Source organism: Eptatretus burgeri, chromosome 11 (assembly GCF_056783735.1).
Source record: "Eptatretus burgeri isolate ZD-2024b chromosome 11, Ebu_testis_v1, whole genome shotgun sequence".
In the NCBI taxonomy this organism is placed as follows: Eukaryota; Metazoa; Chordata; class Myxini; order Myxiniformes; family Myxinidae; genus Eptatretus; species Eptatretus burgeri.
This window is the reverse complement of record NC_140971.1, coordinates 61,225,823-61,248,082: the sequence shown is the minus strand read 5'-3', so window position 1 is coordinate 61,248,082 and position 22,260 is coordinate 61,225,823. Positions and strand designations below refer to the sequence as shown.

Genomic DNA, 22,260 nt, shown 5'->3' with positions numbered 1-22,260 from the left:
GTGAATATGCAGGGGGCATTAACTGAGGTTATGTAACAACTTAGATTATTCTTCTCATAAATTAATAATTATAAGTACATTTTTTATTCAAAAATAAATTCTTGTAATTATAATCCAAACATATGCTTTGGTTTTAATTTAAAAAACATGTCCTGTTTTAGTTATTTTTTAGACCTGTTATTTTAATTAGACCTGTTTTCTAAGATGTAAAATTCTGTGCCTCTGAGTGCTAGATAATCATGATAATGAATGTCATAAAAGATGAAAGGTCATTAAAGAGTTTTCTCAGGTATTAAAATTAGTAATATTCATTGACTCTGTATATCTGTTAATAAAAAAGCTGCGACTCAACTAATCAAATTTGTTCTAATTTATAATTTGCAATCCCTTATGAAAGTAATCATTAGCATGTATTTATGAATAAATAACATTCTTATCACTAATGTCTAATAAGAAGCATAATTTAGCCTCATGTGCACCCCTGCAAGTTCGCCTTGTTTTGTACCAAGTGGGCCAAATTGCCATATTTGGCTTCCTAAAACTTGGAGTATTTGCTTTCTAGAGACATTCTGATGCCACAATCTGAAATTTCGTATACCAGTTTATAAAATTCTACAGTAACTCTTTCCTGGATAGTTCCATTTAAGATTTATAAACTTCTGAATATGAAAAAAGTGAATAATTATAAAAAACGTGCATGTAAATAAAAATTTATTTTACGATGAAGCAATGAGCATTAGATAAAATTATTCGGTCAGTAGACACATCTTATATGAGGCAATCTTGAGAAAAAAATGAAGATCCTAAACCCCTAGCCACATGGTCAAATCATGGGACAAAATTGGTCCATTTTAGAGCCTTCGGAGGCAAGGGCTTATGTTAAAACTTTTATAATTCATCACCTAACTGTATTATCCCAGCAAAATTGTATCTATGGATAGATAATGACCCTATAATCACTGTGTTATGAGGAAAAAATCCTCAGTTGTTCCATATCTTCAGGAGGGCTCCTATAGTTTCACCTTATTTTAGCTCGTTTTGGCCAAAAAGCCATTTTTAGCTTCCTATAGAGTGACAAATATGCATCCCAGAAGCTATCTGATGGCATAATTGAAAAATTTGGATGCCATTTAGTAAATATTTGCAATATTAGCTTTCTAGTGGAGTCCATTATAAAATTATAAGCCACTGAAGTTGGAAAAAAATGCGTTTTTCACATTTGGCATTTTTAAGGCCAAATTTCAAAGGTCTCCAGAAATAGATATTTTTTTAAACTATGAGGAATTGAAAGCTAATCTTTTGCATGCTGGGTAGAGCCATATAGATCTACGTTTAAGAATTTTTCCAGCAAAATCTGAGGAGGTGACCTGGGGACCCTGAGGTGAGTTGGCACGGAATGACCCATGAATGAGAAGAAAAGGCAAGAATTAGAATGAATAAAGAGAAAAAAAAAAATGACCGTTTTTACAGCCATTTTTCCCTGCTGTGCAGGGATTTGGCTTTTTCTTGAGGCAATGTTTTATGGCCGGATGCCCTTCCTGGCGCCAACCCTGGTCGCCTCTTACGACACACAGGGATATGGTACACCTATTCTAACCGGGGCATACACCAGGACCAGTACACTGGCACTCATTTCGCCGACCTCGGAAGGATGACAGGCTGAGTCAACCCCCTGGTGTTAATTCAGCAGCCAACGGGACTTGAACTCAGGACCCTGGGATCCCAAGCCACCATCCTAACCACTAAGCCAACACCAGGCTTCGAATGAATAAAGAGAATTGTGAAAAATTCGAAAGAAGTGTGAAAGGAACAAAGGACAAAGATGTCGGGAAGAACCCAAACAGATAGTTTTCAACAGTTACTCCACAGTCTCAAACATAGCAACATGTACAAGCTACCAGATGGCAAGCTACCAGCATGTACAAGTGACAAATAAGAATACCCTGGCCATGCCTTCCAAATTCAGTGAGGTGGCACTCAGCAGTTCGGCTGGGACTATAAATGTTCCCTGTCATAGCAAAGTAGTGAATGAAGAATCTGTCGCGGTAACACAAAATGAAGAGCATCAGTGACGAATAACCCTTAAAATACGGTAAAGAAGGTTTTTTTTGGGACAGAGATATTTGTAGATGCAAAAGTGTTTGAGTGTCCATCTGATGGTTCCTCACATACTAATCTAATATATAAAGCTTAGTTCGTGTCTGTGTGTCTGTCTGTCTGTCTGTCTGTCTGTCTGTGGGTCATAAGCACCGCCCATTCTCCAGGCCACGTCCCCCAACCATCCATAAATGGCCACCTTCTTTTTCTCTCCACGTAGCTCAGATTGTTTTAAAGGCCTCATGTACATTTGAAGACTGAACAGCACATCTTCTATCATTAAATGAAGATACCGTTTCGAGGAAAAAAAGTAACATTTTGATTACAGGTCAAACGAGGTAATGCATGTTTTGTCCGCAACGATCGTGGCAGCTATCTCATATACACCGCTCAATGAAGGTATATTAATTCTCATATTATGCAGAGGAAATATAATAGTGATATTTCATTAAAAAAAAATTGTGGGACGTCAAACGCAGTTACTTTCTGTCCGTGAGACAGTGACGTGTCACTTACCAGAATTTGCAATGACTGTTACAAGCCAAAATATCCCGTGTCTGCTTCCATGCAAAGTGTGAAAAATGACGTCTCTACACATGACGTCATCACACAGCAATGTCTGCAATAGCAGGAGTGCATAAATAATTGGAGCCTTTTTAACATACTAAAACTCATGGAAAAATGATATGATGGAGGATATATGTTATAATAAAGGCTCCAGACTAAAACTCATGGAAAAATGATATGATAGAGGATAGAGGATCGAAAGTTTATTTATTGATTACTATATGAGAGGCAGAATAATAATAATAATAATAATAATAATAATAATAATAATAATAATGATAATGATAGATTAACAAGAGAAGGAAATATCATGCAAATATGGCAGTTTCATGCGAGGTGTCTCACTGTCACTTAATCGAATACATAAAGCTGAGTTCGTGTTTGTGGGTCGATGTTTGGGTCTGAACGAGGTACGTTTTCATGACAACGAAAATACTCGTGATTAATATTTAGTCTTTAATTTTTTTTTATGTCCTTTTGTCGGTGTTTCGTATGTACGTTGAGATGTCCAGTGGAGGTATGCTGTTGAGATGTCCAGTGGTGTGTTGTTACCAAAACAGCTAGCGAGCGCTTGCAAAGTCAGTCTTTCCTTGTCAACAGTTTCTCATGGAGTGCTTGCTTGAGTGCTTAAGCCACTTGGCAAGCACTCTACAAGAAACTTGATAACTGAACACACCCCAGATTCATGACATGGTGATGAGGATAAACATCTAAATCATCATTATTTCAACCATATGGATGAATTTGTCTCTCAAGGGGTGGGGTGGGAGGAGGCAGAGGAAGGGGTGGGGTGGGAAGAGGAACCCGATGTTGCCCGGCAACGCTGGGTACCCCTGCCAATGAAGGGAATAAAACTGTTGGAGTGGAATATATGAATGAGTCACAACTTGTGCAACAAGTGCCAATAAATAAGGTAGTGATGATCAAGAGTAATTCTCAGGACCCAGGTATGGGACATTATCCAACTTGTCAGAATCCGATGATGATGTGGAGGTAACTTTGCTGTCATTATCATCGACAGGTCATTCACAGTACCCACTCCCTCTCCATATTGTTGTTTCTTTCCTTAACAGAATGTATAGACACTGTGATATATTTATTAAACAGCATCTTCATGATTTGGTTTCATTTATCCACACAGAAAAATTTATAATGAAAAAGCCTGAGGTTTTTGACTTGATGACATCACAGTACCACAGGCTCAGTATATTCGTTCCAAAAGCAGGCTTTTAGTGTTCTCAGCTACAAGATGAATACAGACAAAGAAAGAAAATCACTCTCGTAACTTTAAATGTGAATGGTCGCGGTGCTAGCCACATCTGCCAGGTTCAAGTGAAAAATTGTTTTAGTGCAAAGAGGCGAATGTGATTTTCTTAACAAGAAACTTACATTACACCCAATATAGAACACCATTTGTGTCCTCTTTGTAAAGGACAATGCTGTTTCAGTAATTTGTCTTCTCCATCTGCTGGAGTTTTTGTTGTTGTTGTTAAAACCAGGTCTAGTGTCTGAATCATGTAATTTCAGGATGTGATAAAAAGGTCTGTTTATCCCTCTTGAAGTAATGCACGCCAACTTTCATTACACCATATTGAATGTGTATGCACCAAGTGGGAGTGCAGAGCGAAAGTCTTTTTTCACTTCTATGATGAATCACCACTTCAACTCCGTTTATTTTGATCATTGTGTGCGTTGGGATGATTTTAGCTGTCTGTTCCAGCCATCTACTGTATGTACAGGAATTTGGCCAAACCTCATCCCGAATCTCATGTGGCCCTATCCCACTTATTTTCAGTTGGATGTTTACTGGATGTTTAGTGATTTATACCAATCAGATGTTGCCCAATATACATGATGTCGGTGTGCCAATGGTCAGGTATCCTCAGCAAAACTTGACCACTTGTCCATTAACTTAGCTATTAGGAATTCTGTGGTTTCTTCCAGCCTTTACCCTTCCTTGTTCTCCTCTCACTTCTCCACCATAACTGAGGCACAAAGCTTGGAGCTGGATGTACCAATCATCCTTCCCAAGCTAACCTGTGCTCTTGCTGAGACAGATTCTGTGAAGACTCTGATCATTGATGGCTTACTGGCTGAACTTTTTTTAACGTTTTGGATCCTTTTGAGTCCAGAGATGCTGAATGATCTGGATGCATCCCTACTGTCTGGAGAAATCCCGCTTAGCTTTAGGAGAGCAGTCGTGTGTCTGCTACCGAAGACCGGAGATCTCCGACATTTGACAAATTGGTGACCGATCTCCTTACTTTGCACGGACTACAAACTTTTTTCCAAAGTACTTGCGAACTGGTTGAAAAAGGTGATTGGTGATCTGGTGTTACATAATCAGAGTTGTTGTGTTCATGGTAGATCTATCTATGATAGCATATTTTTAATCAGAGACCATTAAAAAAGAAGAATGCGTTAAAGAATAGGTTTGGAATGTTTTTCCTTGAACTCAAAAATGATTTTGATAGCATTGACCAACATATTTAGTTGAATCAAAATTCATATCAAGCTTTGTTCCCCCCTAAATGTTTTGAGAGGGGTAAAGCAAGGATGTCCCGTTTCCAGGTGATTATTTGCTCTTGCTTATTTAGAGCGTCTTTGAAAAATATTTCTGAAATTGTTTTTTCTCCCAGGAGTCTTCTCTTGATATTATTTGCCAAGATGCAGATTTTGTCTGCATTTTCATCAAAGATAAACATGATGCATGCGTGGTATTGGCTTAATGGTTAGGGTGGTGGGCTTGTGATCTTAAGATCCTGAGTTCAAATCCTGCTTGGTTGTTGAATTAATACCAGGTGGGGTTGACCCAGCCTGTCATCCTTCTAAAGTTGGCAAAATGAGTACCAGCTTGCTGGGATGATTTAGCCATTTGAGTATCCTGTGTTGGAATGGTGAATTATCCAGGGATGTACCAAATAGCCCAGGGGACGGCTTTGGCAGCACCAATGCTCTATTCAGAGTTTGGTCCCGATGGTTTCTTCTTTGAGATGTAATTGGAGGAAGAGGAAAACTTTATGGGTACCTCTTGCTGCAGAATTGGAGTGGAGAAATGACAGAATTAAATATTTGGGTATATTTTTCAGATCCCTACAGTATGTCCAAAAAATTGGTTGGGGACAGTTGATCAGGTGGAAAAAAGATTGAATCTATGGAAAAAAAGCTTCAGGTCATATCCAATGTAAAGGTCGTTTGTTGGTTCACAATTTGGTTACTACCCTTTTGTGGCATACATTTCTGTGGTATACATCTGCCTGAAACCACTGGAGGTACTGCTTAGGGCAATTCATAGTAAAGTGGGAGATATGTTTTGGGGGGAGACCATCACTGGCTACGACCCAATGTCATATGTAGTCCCTCGGCTGAAGGTGGTCAGAGCCTTGATGATGTGAAATTTCGTGTAATGGCTTTGTGGCTGTCTTGTATCCAACATCTGTTTATATGTAGAGCGCCTGCCAGGCTGGCTTTTGGCCTGCCTCATCTTGCGGTGAGTGCATAGACTCGGATATGGTCTTGAACTGCTTCTAATTCATCTTCAACATGTGGTTATATTGCCTCTCCCCAAATTGTGGATATATCCTCTCTTTTTACCATAGCCTTTTAAATGCCTGACAGAGCCTCTCAGTGAGCCGCCAGGCAAATACTGATGTTTTATAAATGTTTGCACATGAGCCGATATTTTTCAACCCTCTTTTTCCTGATATTCCAAGAAGTCGGGTTGTTTGCCAACATTTCAGAGCTGCAGGCATTTCAATGTCGGCCGTTGCACATAGGGCAGCGATAAGTCCCTCAAATACAGTTTCCGTGCAATGCGGATGGGGATTACTTGCAATCAAGTTATACGAGTTACAACTACGTATCTCAGTCAGAATCATCTTATCCCCACATGCACTGTGCTCATAAATTCTAAATGTATGGAGTAACAAGTTTGGAGTTCATGACTCCATACTTGTTACAAAATGTTGTATTTGAATAGTTAAATTGCTGTGTAAGTGGTTTGAAGTACTTTTGCTCTTTATTTATGACATAACCTGGTCAAAATTCAACCAAATTCATTTCGTATGAAAGAAATAGTATGTTAATGTCCAAAATGGGATGAATATGAAAATATTTCATTTCATAAAGTGTAAGAAAAATACTTGGCTTGAATGCAAATTCAATTGTTTTAAAACATTTTAAGTTGAGAAGACATAGTTTGAAAGTTGTGAAATGTTTTTATATTTAATGAGTGATCAAATTCCGTGTTGCAATACCTATATAAGTGAGTGTTTTTGTATGCAGGCATTTTGCGATTTTAAGCCAAAGGGACATTTTGCAAGTTTTAATTTTTATGGTTCACCAGTTCCTCCCTGACAAGTATGATGCAGTTGGAGGACAAGGTGGTGTTGGTGGTTGGTTACTAATAATCATCAAATTCATGACTAGAGCATCATTGTACAGTGTCTGCAGGTGGTCATTTGTGTCCGGTATGCGCCATGTTAGAGGTGCTCGGTTCTTCGTCTGTTAATCATAATGCCTTGTTTGATCGGATATTTTGTAGTTCGAGAGTTCTTCATCAATGGAGCTTGGAGCAGATGTTGAGTTATCAACCAGATTCTCTGCCAGAGCTTCTGCTGAAAGGGTTTCAGAATAAACTCGAGGGGGAGCACTCGGGAGAGTGCAAAACCTCCGCCGCCAATACTGCTGGGTCACTCAAGTGAACCTTATATCTTATTCATTAAATAATATTCATTCATTCGTTTTTCCGTAATACTGTTCACAAACAAACAAACAAACAAGGGTGAAAACAGTAACCTCCGATCTTCGATGGCGGAGGTAAACTAGAACGACACTCAGTGAAGCGCTTACCTCCATCAGGCTGAGCAGTTTACATTTTGTATCTCACTGATAGGTCGGATGTTCATCTGGACCTCAACTAAAATCGAATCTGCATGTTTTCTTGTCACCGACCCAACTCATATACCAAGTTTCATTTTCGTACTCGTATTCCTAGAATACATCCATTGCTTTTTTGACATATTATGCTCCATGTATGTGTGTATGTGTGTATATATATATATATATATATATATATATATATATATATATATATATATATATATATATATATATATATATATATATATATATTGCTACCTGGGGATACACAATGGAAAAAAAAACTGCTTCCTGGGGGACTCCCCTCTGAACCTGTTTGTCTGTGAGAAGGATGTCTCAAAAAGTTGTGGACAGATTCGGATAAAACTTGGTCGACAGGTTGGTCTGCGACAAGGATGAATTCATTAAATTTTGGTGAGAATCAGGATCCGAGAAATGTTTTTATGTGACTCTTCACCATTGACAGATGAGGCCATAAACAATATATAACACGATATTAAAAAAGCTGTGCATGGCCAATTTAAATTTTTTTAAGGTCCAGATGCAGATCTGACCTATCAGTGGGATACAAAACTTAAACTGGTCAACCTGGCGGAGGTATGCCCCCTACCGAGTGCAGTTCTCGTTATTATTGCAACAATGTTAAAGTGTTTCCTCCTTGGTTTCTCTGTTTTCTCCCTTGTTTTGGCATTGTTGGTTTGTGTATACTGTCATCGTATATACATACATATACACTTATATTGTTTGAAATAAAACAGCCCTTAAAGTCAAGTCAAGTTTCTTTTTCTTCCTCTCTCCCTCCCCCACCTCCTCTCCCAACCTCCTCTCCCAACCTTTTTCTATTTCTTTTCTCCTCTTTACCTCCACCACCAAAGACGGTGGACAGAGGTTGTGTTTTCACCCCTGTCTGTCTGCCTGTTTGTTTTTCTGTGAACAGGATATTTCATGCAGTTGTCGACAGATTCGGATAAAATTTGGTGGAGAGGTTGCGTGTGTGACAAGGAAAAAATTATTCAATTTTGGTGAAGATCTGAATCTGGATCCGAGAGTTTTTAAAGTGATTCTTCACCATTGAGTGATGAAGAAAAATACTGATCTATAGTTCAAACAGTTGTGGACGGATTTGGATGAAACTTGTTTGGCAGGTTAGGCATGTGTGAAGGACAAAGTGATTCGATTTTGGAGAATATCCGAAGCCTGATATGAGAATTTATTGATTTTAAGTGATTCTTCGCCATTGAGAGATAGGGCAAATACGATATATGGCATGATATTTCAAAAATCTGTGGACGAGTTTTGACAAAACTAAGTGGATGAGATGGTTCGGTGACAAGAACGTCCCGATTCGATTTTGGTTCAGGTCCGGATCCAGATCTGACCTCTCAGTGGGATAGAAAACGTAAACTGTTCAGCCTGGCGGATGTATGCGTTCTACCGAGTGCCATTCTAGTTCTGTCTAGTTATTTTGCTCTTTTTTTTGCTTAGCTTTCCTTATTTTGTTCAGTTAGCGCTCCCTTTTCCCAAGATTCGGGAAAAGTTGGAGTGTATTGGTAACTTCCTCTTCCTGAGTGAGGAAGACATCGAGTGTCGTGTGTTGAAACATGGCGGCTGCTCGCTCGCAGAGATATGCTGCATTCGAACGGTTATCGCGCAAGAATGGCATCACATGCTCCCCACCGGAGGGCGTTTCGGTGGAAGCGATTGTTCTCGCGATCGGGAACATAATCGGGTTTGGTGAGGTACGTGCCCCGTCGCGGATGAATAAATGAATAATCGTGTTTGTGTCCGACGAAGAGCACGTTGCTCTCATCGTTCAGCAAGGCCTGTCCCTCGACTCTGGACACTTTGTGATGACGTATCCTTAAGATACTCCTGCTCAGAAAGTGGTTATCTCAACTGTACCGCCATTCCTGAGCAGTAATGTAATCCTGAAAGTGCTGCATTGCTATGGACACTGCGTGTCCCCTCTAATAATGCTCCCTTTGGGCTGTAAAGATGAACGTGCCAGTCACGTGATGTGTTTCCGTCGACAAGTATTTATGGTACTCAACAAGGATTATCCCTCTCTGAACGTCATTTTAAAGTTCACTGTAAATAGTCACGACTACCAAGTATATGTAAACACTGACACCCTGAAGTGCTTTGGTTGTGGTGCATGGGACACATGAAACAGTTTTGCCCTCTTCGGAAAACGCAGCCTACACGGCCAAACCGAATAACAACGACTCACAGATTAATGTTAATAGTGGGGCAACTTAGCTAAATATAGCATAACAATTGTGCATTTTGTGAGGAAAGCAAGGATGACAGGCTGAGTCAACCCCCTGGTGTTAATTCAGCAGCCAACGGGGCTTGAACTCAGGACCCTGGGATCCCAAGCCACCACCCTAACCACTAAGCCAACCTGAACAAATAAGACTCTTCTTCCAAAATACATATAGGAAACGCAATATAAACCTGACGGAATACTTTCCAGATCTACCGTCCTTCCTTGAGTGTGCTCAGGCTATCGTACGTAAGCCTGACTTATTCGGTTTCCACCAGACACACTGTCACCGCTTAAAAAAAACTGATTGCCAAGGTGAAAAGGGATTCTAATCAATTATCCCGCTTCTGATCTTATTCTTAGAAACTATTATATTCCTCATGGCCAGTTTCAAGATTGGAACGATAAATGTTAATGGTGGTGGGAGTCCGCTCCGCAAGATCCAAATTAAACAGCTGGTGGAGGTCAACGGTCTCGACATAGCTTTGTTACAAGAGACCCATGCTGTCCGATCTGTTCAGGCTTAGTGGCAACTATTTATGGACAAGGAATGTTTCTTCAGTAACAACTCCACGTCGAAGGCAGGCATCATGTTTGTCTTTGGGAAACATTTCCATCCTTCCTGCCTTAAATTTATGAGTGTTATTGATGGACACCTTGCCTCCGTGACCTTCTCTATCAATCAGATCAAGTTCACAATTCTCAATGTGTACGCTCCAAGCAAAAATGACGAGCGGATGTCCTTTTTTGCCGAACTGAGAAAATTCCTGCAAACACTGGATTTGCAGACTTGTCCAATTATTGGTGGCGATTTTAACTGTACTGTAAATGCTTCATTTGACCGGAACGGGCCGGAACCCCAACCATGTACTGCAAAACTTTTTGCAAACATCATTGCGAAGTATAATCTTCATGATATTTGGCGCGTGCAGCACCCTTATGATTAGTCTTACACATGGTGTCATTGTTTAAACAACCACATCTCACTTGCGAGGCTTGATCACATATATGTAAATTCTCATTTATTACATGGAGTTTATAAATCCGATAACGTGCCTTCTGGTTTTTCTGACCATTCCCCAGCTCGAGTCTTTATTCAACTCTCTAAACCATGTCCAGGGAGCTCTCACTGGAAATTCAATAACAGTTTACTAGAAAACCTCAACTTCATTCAGGCCTTTGAATCCTTCTGGACGGCTCTCTAGAACAGAAGCGAAGCTGTTCCGTTAACCCGTTGATATGGTGGGATTTAGTAAAAACCCAAATTAAAGGGTTCTGTCAACAGTATCATTTTTTCTCACAAGGGCTGACCATGAAGTTAACAAAATTTTACAACTCCAACGAGTCATCGGACAAAATAATAGTAACATACAAAAAACCTTAACTGAGAAACAGTCCTTATTATAGGAAATGACCGAGAGGAATGCACGTGGTGCCTTAGTTCGGATGAGGGTGCGACACCTGAATGAGGCAGATGTACCAACCAAGTACTTCTTTTCCTAAGAGAAACATCTTCCCAGTAAGCAGCTTTCTCAGCTGTGATTAGCAGATTCATCCATTCCCTTTACACAATCAGAAATCAAACTTTTTGTGAAGGAATACTTTTCGAAAATATATTCAATGGAACAAATAAATCCTGTCAGTGTCGCCTCGATCTCCGTAGGCCTGCCAGTGTTGTGTGAAGATCGGCGTTCCCAACTGGAAAGACCCATCACCTTGGATGAACTTGGCACTGCCCTGCACGGCCTTGCCATTGGGAAAGCACCTGGTTTGGATGGATTTACAAGAAGTTTTGGCACTTATTGGGTCCAGAACTCATTAACACCTTGAGCGCAAGCTGCCAGCTTGGAGAGCTACCTCAGAGTTGCCGACGAGCTCTTCTTACCCTCATCTCAAAAAAGGGAGACATGCTGAGTATTGAAAATTGGCGACCTATCTCCCTGTTATGTACGGACTATAAGATATTTTCAAAAGCCCCGGCATTGTGACTTACTCCTTATTTATCCTCGTTGTTGAAAGAAGACCAATGTTACTGTGTCCCAAAACGTTCCATTTATGACATCTCCCTTGTGAGAGATCATTGAACTGTGCAAGGAAAACCTTAAAGATTTAGGACTTCTTTTCCTTGATCAGGAGAAAGCCTTTGACCGTGTTGACCATCAGTACCTTTTCGAAGTACTTGAGCGGTTTGGACTTGGTACAACCTTCATCTCTTATATTAAAATACTATACAATAATATTTATAGTGTGCTTAAGATAAGCAATGAACTTGTTGCACCTTTGTCTATTAACAAGGGAATTAGACAAGGTTGCCCTCTTTCCGGGTTGCTTTATGCTCTCTCCATCGAACCCCTACTGGTTTATTTGCGCTGTAGACTAACAGGGGTTAGTTTGTCCCAGGTTGAACGGCCCATCAAGGTACTGGCATACGCCGATGACGTGTGTGTATTCGTACAAGATATCAATGACGTTAACATCGTTCGTTATTGTTTGTCCTTTTTTGAAAAGGCTTCTTCAGCCAAAGTAAATTGGAACAAAACGAGCGCCCTTTAGCTCGGTCCGTTGTGCTACTTGGCGCCAAGACTTCCTGCTCCACTGCCATGGGCCAATGGTGGTGTGAAATACCTTGGAGTGTTCTTAGGTAATAATACCACAGTAGCAAAAAATTGGGCTGGTCTGCTTGAGTTTGTTGAGGGTAAACTGCAAAAATGGAAAGGTCTGATCACACAACTGTCATATCGTGGAAGGGTCTTGGTCATCAGCACACTGGTGGCCTCTTCCTTGTGGCACAGGTTCTTCGTGCTGCATCCTCCAGCGGCGTTGCTTCAACAGCTCCAGAAGTGCTTCGTGTCCTTTTTCTGGGACGGAAAACACTGGCTGCGACCTGCGGTCCTCAGTTTACCACTGACCGATGGAGGACAAGGCCTGGTCGACATAAAAAGCCGGCTAATGGCCTTTCGACTCTCGGTTGCTTTTCGCATGCTATACACGCGACCCTCTCCACCATGGGTCAACATCGCTCGTCACCTTTTGCAACAGGCTGGGAGGCTAGGCTATGACCATTCTCTTTTCCTGATGGACCTTTCCAAAATCGACACATCCCCCCTCTCTGGTTTCTATCAGAGCATACTAAATGCGTGGCAAGCTCTGACAATAACAAGAGCTACACATTCTTACACGAAACAGATGTTTCTGGAAGAACCTTTGTTCTACAACTCCATTTTCCATGATATGCCTGCTGATAGGTGTTTTATTCAATGCTTTACCGACAAGGGCGTTAAATCTGTCGCAGATCTTCTCAGTCCAAACGGCAGCTGGATCGGAGCTGATGCATTGGCAAGCCTGGTCGGTGTGCGATCCTCTCGAATTGTGGCACGCATATTAGGTAGTGTGCTTTGGACATGCACACCACTCGCACCTGCTTGGGAGCAAGGCCACCAAAGCAATGAACAAAATGCACATCGAATACCTTCTCTCTCTACCTTTCCTGAACTCGTATGTGCTTTTTCTCTGGCCAGCCCTCTTCCTTGTCCCCCTTTTAATGTAAGCTTCAATGTCCTTCCCAAACAAAAAGACCTTTATTTGGGTTGTGTAAAATTTATTTCGCAACGGCAAATAACACAGCAGAAGGTTCGATGGAGAGACCTCTTCCTTTGTTCTCCGCCTTATTTTCCTAACTGGAAAGGTTTTTTATCACCCTCCTGTACCACCACGACATGGTGACCTCCAATGGAGACTAGTACACTGGATCCTTCCTTCTAATCACTTGTTACACCATTTTTCAAATCTGCTTGTAGATGAATGTCCTTTTTGTAAGAAATCTGAAAACCTTTTACACATCTATGTTGAAAGCCAACGGTTGGCACCTTTATTTATTTTACTTCGGAATTGTTTTGTGAGGTTTGGTTTGATTTTTAACACTTGTGTGTTCATCTATGGATTGGATATCCCACATAAAAATTCCAATGCTGTGTTAGACAATTTCCTGCTTGCTCAGGCAAAGATGGCAGTATATAAGTCAAGGAAAAGAAAACTTGATGGTGTTGGAGTAAATGATGAAGATGCTTTGTTTTTGTTCCAAAACCTTGTAATAAGTCATGTTAAATTGGATTTTGCTTTCTTTTCAGTAATGGGAAGATTACCGCGGTTCGAATCAAAATGGTGCACAAAAGGAGTTATTTGCAAAGTCCGAGAGGAATGTTTCTCCTTTTGTGAAATGTTTTGTAAATAATCCACCCGATTCATCCTTTCCTTTCTTCAGAAATTGTTTCTTGGTTTTCCTTCTTTCTCTGAAATGAAAATGTAACTCCCATTTGAGGGCTTTCTTTTCTATTTTTATCATAAAAAAGATACAAATCTCTATCTCTATCTCTATCTCTATCTCTCTCTCTCACATCATAGATCAGAATCACATCTAAATCGCACGTGATTTTGATCTTCTATGAGGTGAACAATCTATTTTGAGTGGGATTTACAATCAACGAGATGACATAAATCTTTTAGCCTCTCCTGTCCTTGGTAAGCACTTTGTTTTTTTCATTCACAGCATGTGTGCCGTTTGTAACCTCCCATGTATGACATCCTTTCAGCCATAATAACTATAATCCACTGTTCCTAGTGATGCAGCAGTTATGATAATCACAACGGTTATGTTGACGTGATAATAACGTTTTGCTTTATTTCTCTCGCTCCCAACATGCCTTTGTCCCCTCAGTTCTCATTCACCAGGTGGAGTGAGCCAGTTTAATTAAATGTGTTTAAAATGATGGAAATGCCACTCATAACTCACAAATATCTTAATGCCGGCTAATTATGATTTTATTACTTTTCTCGTTACTTCTTGAAGAAATGGGGCAATGGCAATTACTTTCATTAAGTGACTTCCTCATATCTACTGTACTTGACCATGGTGGATCCTCTGAATCACCAATTAAACACACCAAAGAAGATCGTACTTCAAGTTCTGCTTTATTGTTGATTTATCAGAAAAGCTCAAATAACTGCGATCAAAAGCACGCCACAGACAGCACTCTTTTTCTTGGTTAGTAGTAAGACCACATAGATAATCACAGGCGGAGGAAACACTGATAAGTTAAAAGGAGGCCTGAGCTTATAGGCCCTGTCTTTTCCAGTGTGGCATCCCTTTTCTTCTCGAGAAGCAATCTTCTGTGAGATATTGCTGTCTGAAAGTCATATCACTTACGCTGGCTAAAAACACTTCATTCTTCATACACATATTTCAAGATAAGCTTTGATGTGCTCGTAAATCCACATCCATACCCCGGCAAAGAATTACACATATTTTAGGTACAAATTGAATTACATCTCTTTGTGAAAGAAAGATGGATAATTTGGACTCTTGACTAATATTCCTCAGTTACATGGTATATGATGCATGCTTCAGTGATGGAGCTGAAGCAATATGCCTGCCTGCTATCTGGAATATCACAATGTACATCATTGCCTTCCCGTCAAAGCTCAGAGCAAGATTTTTTTTGTGAACATTTATTTCATTATTTGTGGTGCTATTAACCCAAGCTATCAAGAACAATGAAAGATTCAATAGTCTGAAGTATCATAAATGATGATGTCATTTGGCTAATGATGAGGTGCATGTTTTGAGTGTTGTAGCCCTTCATCAGAGCAAAAGCATTTGCTAATGCTAAAAAGTCAGCTGACCTTTATTCCTATCGTAGGAAACGTACTCTTATCAACTTTTTAGTTGATATAGTCATTTGTTTATCTTGTGCAACGACGCATACCGATCTCTTGGCATCTCTTGAAAAGAGTAGGCCATCGTGTATCGTTAACCTCACTGTTAAGTGAATGTCTCGAGATAAATTGAATGAGGTGTTAATATATAGCACAGGCCTGACGGGCCATTTTATCTATTGTGTCTAATTTTATTTGTACGAGTGCACGCACACCCAACAGGAGCTGCACGAAGGGTCATGTTATTATCCTTTCTGCTGTATATTAGATTACAGTAGATCTAGGATCGGGCCTTAAGATCGTCGAGTTTTCTCCCTTTCAGTTTCGTGTTAAACAACAGTAGCGACCTGTTTAAAAGGGTAATCACACGTGTTTGTGGTTGAAAATAATTTTTATTTCCAGTATGAGTGCCTCACAAAATGCCGTGTTAAGCTATTTATACACATTAACACAGCGTTTGTCCAAGGCGGAAAAACCCCTTGGGGAAGGGGGAATATTATTACCTTCGCAAACTTCGTTTGACGAAGGTATTGTATTGACCCCTGTGTATTTATTTATTGGTAAATATGTGTGCAGACAACATTGCGCAAAAACTGCTGGACCGATTTGCATGAAATTTTCAGAGATGATGTGCAGTTACTCAAGGACGCCAGGCGAAGCTTTTGGGAGCAATCGGATTAAAGGTCAAGGTCACGGTCATGAAAAGGTCAGAATCATTTTTTTCGTCATAACGCGGTCAATTTTTATCCGAACGAGATAAAACCAACACCAAAATGTTCATTACTCAATTCTACATTCTAGGCTATGCCACATGAAAGTGTGGCGTAATTATCCTACGTAGCGGTTGGGGGTCAAAGGTCAAGGGGGTCACCACAAAGCATTTTTCATTGGGCAGCGTCGTGGACAACATTACGCAAAAACCACTTATCAGATTGTCATGAAATTTTGTGGACTTGTTTGACATCATTAGAGGACAAATCGATTAGAGTTTGGGAGCGATCGGATCAAAGGTCAAGGTCAAGGTCACAAAAAGGTCAAAATCGTTTTTTTGCGATTAAAGTGTCAATTTTGTTCCGATTTACATCAAATTAAGTCCAAAATGTTTAGTATTCAAATCCCGATCCACTGATATAGCGTATGGTATAGTGTTTGCAACCCGAGTTAGTCTGTGGAAGTCAGAGGTCAAGGGGGTCACCAAAATGGAGTTTTTGATTGGGAAGCGTTGTGGACAACATTACACAAAAACCACTTCGCAGATTGTCATGAAATTTAGTGGATGTGTTTGGCATCACGAGAGGACAAATCGATTAGATTTTGGGAGCGATCGGATCAAAGGTTAAGGTCAAGGTCACAAAAAGGTCAAAATCGTTTTTTCGCGATTAAATTATCAATTTTGTTTTGATTTACAGCAAATTAACTCCAAAATGTTCAAAATTAAATTCCCCATCCTCTAATATGACACATGGTATAGTACTTTTGTCACCCAAGGCAGCGGTTGGGGGTCAAAGGTCAAGGGGGTCACACAAATTCACATTTATATCGGAAAGCGTTGTGGACAACTTAACGCAAAAAAACAAAGCGCAGAGAGGCTTTAATTGTTTTGGATTTGTTTGGCATCATGAAAGGACAAATCCATTAGATTTTGGGAGCGATCCGATCAAAGGTCAAGGTCACAAAAAGGTCAACATCGTTTTTTTCATGATGAAAACTGTTAATATGTTTCCGAATCGAATTAACTCCAAATTGTTCAGTGTTCAATTCCCCATCTTCTGAAATGACACAAGGTATCGTACTATTGTCACCCTAGGTAGCGGTTGTGGGTCGAAGGTCATGGGGGTCACGAAATGCATATTTGTATTGAGATGCGTTGTGGACAACTTAATACAAAGGTAATAACTAGAATATATCTCTGTCTCTAAACTGTGTGTCTGTTGATGCAACAAGGGCCATAAGGGCCCAACCAAACTTAGTTACTAAGTAAAATACAACAAATTTTCTTTAAGGAGACTTGGTATAGTTTGATATGCACATAGCTTCGCTCATGGTTTAGTAAAAGGAGTTTTACTTTCTTGTTTAATTAGACGCCAATTAAAATGACGTTTTTGTCCTCGCTCGGATTTGAAAACATGATCTACTTGATCCAGGTCGTGTCTGCGTGGTCAGTGACATTCGACCGAATCCGACCCTACATGCTACAGAGTTCGACACTCGGGACAACGAATCGCCTAAAATTGTCATAATCGTAATAGTTCTAAAACAAAATCCTTTCACAAAATCCGGATCATGGACTTTAAATTTGCGAAATTCCCGAGCAGATTTAGTGGAATTTTAGTTCCTCATTTCACTCTCATGCCATGTTCAAACTAGTTGCTGCGGCGAAGGTATGCGCTCTACGAGTGCCCGTTCTAGTTGGTATTAATATTATTTTGTGATAACATTAATATGATTCGTGGTTGTTCAGCCAAACAAACAAAATCCACTTCGCTCAATCGTCTTGGTGATGTCGAACAAAATTCGCTACGAAATATTGACATGTTTAGTGACTCGTGAGAAAGAATGAGAAAAGGCTTGGAAGGAAAAGTGCGTAAACTCCAAATCGTGTCATGGTGACAAGCTCCAGTTGAGTGGACCTTGCAGTATCTGCTGCGTTTATTGGCTCTCTGGAAGGACTCCATTGATTGGCTACCCGTGTGCACACGTTTGCTTTATTGGGTGGTCGCTAGACCACCCTTATTCTCAGGTTTTCCGTCTGTCTGTATGTCTGTCTGTTTGTTTGTATGTAATGGACAGCTCTGGAGGCCAGAGGAGTCAACCGATTTTTATGAAACTTGACTGGTAGGTTTATACCAGGATGTAATTGTATGCTTCTGAACACCGTTGCAATGGACGCCACCGTTGCCTAGCAACGGGCTTTGAAAATTTTGAAAAAATCCGAAAAAAATACAATCAAAAATCAAAAATCGGCTTCTGCGCTTTTATGCACACTATAATCAACCTCTTTCTCAAAAATTTTCAGCCCGATCCATCAAAAACTGTATGACTAGTATGCAATTATATTACTATATGCTTTCACCCCAATGTTAGCGTTGGGATTCCCTTGCGTAGGGTTAGGGAATCGAACACAAACGATGAATGGACAGTTGCTCGTCATGTCCTATATGGAACAACGAATGGCAAAAATGCCATCTGATGTGTTCTCTTATCTACATATTTCAAATTTGCCTTAGTCTAGCGACCACCCATGTTGCATACCGGCTTGTCACAACTACTCGTGTGGTTCCGCTCCCTACAATCGCCTCTCCACACGTCGTTGCAGAGATTGACGTCACTGATTTGCTGAGTTGGCATGATTTACACCAATCATACATAATACAAACATTTCTTTTCTCGAAATGTGTTACTTGCAAAATGGAAGATTTTTCAATTATATTGGTCATTCGATTTTGTTATTCTGTCTGTCTGTCTGTTTATCACCTATAGGTCACAATTCTAAACCAATCATCATTAACCTTACCAAGTTGTAGAGGCAGTCTCAACTGAGAAGCCTATTGATTTTGAGGTCAAAGGTCAAATGTCATCTTGAGGTCAAATTTCTAAAATCGTCAATTTTCATCCGATTGACTTGAAATTTGAACACGATTTGCATATTGCATCACTGAATTGGGAAACCAACTATTTTTGAGATCAAAAGGTCAAAGGTCAAATGAAGGTCAAACTTCTAAAATCAAATTTCATCTCATTAACCTGAAAATTTAAGCAGCAATGGCATAATACGTTACTGAATTTGGAAACCGACTGTTTTTGATGTCAAAACGTCAAAGGTCAACTCAAGGTCAAAATTCTAAATCATCAATTTCAATCTGAAAAATAATCAATTTTCATCCGATTTACCTAAGCTTTGATTAAGATTTTCAATTTTAATCTCAATGATATGGACAATTTGATGTATCCATGACAACCTCTGGAGATGGGAGTGGATGTTGCAAGTATCGTGCTCTGCTCGTCACCTTTTTCTTGTTTGTAATATTACTGATATTGTATTTACTTGAAATTTCATTTGTGAGATAAGAAGGTCTAAGTGGTCAAGGGTCTAAGCTGTCTCATCTGTCTGAAGGGAGTAAGGGGTCAAAATGTTGTTAATGTTTATGGGGCTTTAAGGGTCTTTTGGGACTTATGGGTCTTCAGGGTCTTTGGGGTTTTGTGGGTCTTTGGGGATCTTCTGTGGGTCTTCGGAGTCTTGGGTTCTGTGGGCGTGTTCAGGGTCTTGGGTTATTTGGGGGTCTTTGGGGTCTTCAGATTTTTTAGGGTCTTCATGGTGTTGGGGGTCTTTGGGGTCTGGGGTTATTTGGGGGCCTTGGGGGTTCTTCATAGTTTTCTGAGTATTTGGGGTGGTGGGGGTCTTGGGGGTCTTTAGGGGTCTTCAGCATCTTTGGTTATTTGGGGGTCTTTAGGGTGTTTGGGATCTTCAGAGTATGGTTTTTTGGTGGTCTTGGGGGTCTTTTGGGGTCTTGGAGTCTTGGGTTCTTTGGGGATGTTTGGGGTCTTCTGGGAGTTTGGGGTCTTCATGTTTTTTTGTTTTTTGGGGGGTCTTCAGAGTCGGGTTCTTTGGGGGTCTTGGGGGTGTTTGGGGTGTTCAGGGTCTTCAGGGTTTTTTTTGGTATTTCGGTTCTTCAGGGTTCTTTGGGGTTTTCTGGGTCTTCAGGGTCTTTCGGATGCTTGGAATTTTCAGGGTCTTTTGGAGTTTTCGGTGACTTTTGGGTCTTCAGCTTATTTGGGGTCCTCAAGGTCTTAGATCATCTTCATAGGTCTAAGGGATGTCAACAGTCGATAGTGTCAAAAGGTACATTCCAATAGTACGTAAATAATGGACATATAATCATACTGCTTCACGGATGGACGATGTACGGACGGAGGGACAGAAGGAAGGAAGGACGGATGGACTCGCACCAAGCCTGAGCTCTTTTTATATGTAGATTCGCACTTTTGTTGTTATTACTTTTGCTTTTAGAAGTGGCTTTGAAAAATGCTATGATTTGCTCTCTTAACATGGATATGCACTTTAACATGGATTTCGCACAAGGTGGAAAACCTCCTTGGGGAGGGGAGGGTGGCAAATTAAGTCTCTACAACCTCCATCATGTGACCCTTCGTCCACATGTCAAGTTTGGTTGAGATTGGATATGTAACGACCGAATGCATCACGGTCAAAAATAGACAGACACACACCAAATTTCATAATTTGTCTGATATCTTTGTATACGGTATCCAGTACGGTTAGAATAGTGGGTCACAATTTGTCCACCACAGCTTGTGTCAAAATTATTTCAGCTTGGAGCAACCATTGCTCTTGTAGTATTCAGGAAGTGCTGGGCACAAAATTCAGCTTTAAACCTCTATCATTGACATGCATGCGAGGCTATGAAATGGAAAAGTATGACATTACCAAGCTTATTTGTTTCTCCTCTAAAAATGGAAGTATATGCATTGTGTTTTTGCCTTATGTCAGTGAAAATATGCTGAAACGAATGCAACTAATAATCTTGAATGGGCATTTTTATATTGTGTGCTGCCACTTTGGCTCTGAAAAGAAACAAGACTTGCTTGGAGCTATAATAATTTTAATACACTGCACTGCAAAAAACGTGGTAAGAGCTCAGATGGTTGTGTGTTTCGGTTGAATCATGATTTGTTGTTATGATTTATTATACTTTTGGGGTGCTAACTTTTGACTTGTTTCTACCTTTGTGGCTTTACCTAGATTTTCATACCCGGTGTTGGCTTAATGGTTAGGGTGGCGAGCTTTGGATCCTTGGGTCCTGAGTTCAAATCCTGCTCAGCTGTTGAATTAATACCAGGTGGAGTTAACTCGGCCTGTCATCCTTCCGAGGTCGGGAAAATGAGTGCCAGCATGCTGGTATACCGTGTCGGAGTGGCGACCCGTCCAGGATTGTGCCCAATAATCAAGGAGACTGCTTCGGCAGCATCAACGCTCTGCACAGAGTATGGTCCTAATCTCCCAATGTCCTTCTAGATTTTCAAATATTTATTTATCAAACGCATGTAGAGGCCGTTTCTTTCATTTCCAAAATCATATCATCGTCCTGGTGCTCCGCAGGTATGACGATGCGTCGTGTAGAATACACTGTCCTTATTGAGAGGATGTTAAATTGTCTTTTCCATTTACGAGGATTCACTCTCATACATATTGAAGATCCCATGATGACCCTCGCTTGAAAGTAGGCCATTATGCACTGCTTCCTTGGCCATGTTTCATGTTCCTGCAATGGACTTCATTGTGAAGGTGATGCCAATCCAAAAAAGTTTTTATTCTTTTCTCAGTAAATTGTTTCAAAAGCACAAACTTTCCTATTGGAGAATGACCTGTTGTATGATGGTGGCCGAGTCATCTTCTTCTTTCGTATGCAGCACAAGGTTACGGGGTAGCATTATTGGCCGCATGAGTGTCTGTGCCGCTGATGCAGTTTGTTCATGGTGATGCCGATAGCTCGTCGACTCTTCACGAAGGACACCGTGGGATCTTTAATGTTCACCGACTAATGTCGGCAGATGGCACTCCCATTTAACGTTCATCCAAGGGACGGCACACGCATTGATGAATCACCCTGCCTGTGAAACACTGGGATGACAGTTTATAGCTGGGTCGTTATTCATAGCCAGATTAGACAGCTTCGAGACGAGTGTGCATACCTCTAGGCCATCCTATAATCCTAGCCTGG

At 40.5% G+C, this 22,260-nt stretch overlaps 1 protein-coding gene across 4 annotated transcripts in view; it reads left to right on the top strand.

Annotated features, from left to right (window-relative positions):
- Positions 1–22,260, top strand: part of LOC147017206 (CUB and sushi domain-containing protein 3-like) — an 879,227-nt gene that overhangs the window by 450,872 nt on the left and 406,095 nt on the right. The gene's annotated exons all lie outside the window — the stretch shown is intronic.